Consider the following 2193-nt stretch of genomic DNA (forward strand, 5'->3'; position numbering starts at 1 on the left):
GTGTCTGTCCCGATCGCCTCTTATAAGGACACAGGTCATATTTTATTAGGGCCTGCCCCAATGACCTCATGTAACCTTAATCACCTCTTTAAAGACGCATCTCCAAATACAGTCATGTTCGGAGGTGCTGGGGGTCAGACCTTCAACAGATGGATTCTGGGGGGGGACCCTATGCAGCCTGTAACAGGGAGATGAGGTGTTTATCTGACTCCCCCAGGAGCTGGAGTCCTAGCCTCCGGAGGCCCCACTGGCACCTCTCTCTGGGGTGCCTATAAAGGAGTGCTGTTCACGCCTTGCTCACCTTGGCTCAGGAGAGAGGTGGGGATCCATCAGCGGGGTCCCAGGCGGGTCCTGCGGTGTGGCAACACCCCAAGCTCCTTTCCCAGCTCCCCAGCTGGGGTTTACGATGTGCTGACACCCTGGGGACCCCTGCACAGCAGTCTCCCTGGGGCCTTTCTCATCTCTCCGATTTCTGGCCCCCCTGCTGTAGATCAGAGCTGTTAAGTAAGTCGTTCCTATTAAATTGAATGCCAAAGCTGAAGATTTGAAAAAGAGTTTAATGTTCTGTCTCTGCCGGCTGCTTCGAGGCTGGGGATGAGTTCAGAAGAGCCGTTTTGATGGCGGTGGTTTCTCAGCAGGGGAAAGAAATAATTAAAATGGCATTATGTTGTCTCCTGCGGGATGAGTGACATTAAAGCATGACGTTGACACAGCGGCCGAGGCTGGCGCATTCTGTGCCACGCGAATCACAGACACGGATCACAGCACCTGAGGCCGGTGGCGGCCCACCCACCTGGCCGGGCTTGGAGAGGGAGCCCACAGCGCACGGGGAGCCGTGGGCAGGGGGGCGGGGGGCGCCCAGGAGGCGAGGTCAGGATTTGGAAAGAGAACAGAGCCCTGGGGGTTTCAGCCCAGGTGGGAGCTCCACCAGGTCCCAGCAGGGAAGGGAGGAAGTGGTTCCACGAGGAGGAGGGGGCGACGCTGAGCTTCCAGAGGCAGGAGCCCACTTCATGCCCCCGTGTTTCCAGCAGGAGGGAGAAAGGAATTGCAAGACATGGGGAAACTATACGGCACGTTCGCCTCACTCTGCTGACGGTTTAAGGCCATGGTTCTTTTATCCAAATTCTCATTGTTCAAGTTGGGTCGAAGGTGCGGGTGTGCCTTCTGCATGCCAGGGAGGACCCCGTGTGCTGTGCAGGTCTCGTGGTCCTGCCTTCACTGCCCGGTGAGGATCAGACTTCAAAGCATGGCCCAGATGGATGCTTCGGGGGTGCCAGTTCCTAGGACGGAAGTCGGGGTGACCTCTGCTGTGGGGGTCGAGTCTTCCTGTGCGATCGACCCATCGTCCCTATTGGTTTGGGGACACTAGTTGTCTGGGCATGGGTTCCAGGGTCAGGGGTCCTGGGACATCTTCTTGGACTAAGTTGGGTAGTAGAAAAACCTTAATTCTGGAACATTCTGGAAACTTTCCTCCTCAGCTGAGCCACATTTTCGGTGAATTGTTTTTTCTGACGAGGGACCCGTAGCCACAGGAACTAAATGAAAGCGACCTCAGGCGCTGTGAGGCCCGAGTGAGACTCATTCCCCATCTTCCATCCTTCCTGGGCGTGTCACCCCCTCCACCGCTGGCCTTGGGGTACCTCCTTGCAGCTCTCCTCACCCCTTAACAACCACAGGTCTTAGGAAGCACAGAGCCCAGCCCCCACGTGCCCTCACGTCCTAATTGGATGTGACAAAGAGCTTCGTCGTTTTAAAGCGACCGAACCCTTTATTCACCCCCTTTGTGAGCCAGTACGTCATTGTCTTTTCCATTGTTTTAAGCGATGTGTACTCTGGAGTTCTGGATATTAAATAAAAGCCTCTCGAACCCTGGTGTGTGGTTGAGCCGCCCCGCCCAGCCACGGCGGGAAGCCCCGTGCGCTGCGGGCCGGCCCGAGCGCAGCCTTGCGGGGCAAGCGGGGTGCTGGGATTTACTCAGTGAGGAGCGCGTGTGCCCGGGGCCGTCGTCCGCTTCCGTTTGGCCCTGGTTTTTTCCTTTGTGCGTTTGGTGGTCAGCGGGTCGTGCCAGCCCTGCTCAGACAGAGAAGCGGTTAAGGAGCCAGCTCCCGGCCCGGTGTGGAGTGGGGCCCCGATGGGCTGTGGCCCAGGGTTTCATGGGCAGAAGTCACCGGGAACAGAGGGGCACGGTCACGG

The sequence above is a fragment of the Pteropus vampyrus genome, unplaced genomic scaffold, assembly GCF_000151845.1.
Source record: "Pteropus vampyrus isolate Shadow unplaced genomic scaffold, Pvam_2.0 Scaffold499, whole genome shotgun sequence".
NCBI classification, from domain to species: domain Eukaryota; kingdom Metazoa; phylum Chordata; class Mammalia; order Chiroptera; family Pteropodidae; genus Pteropus; species Pteropus vampyrus.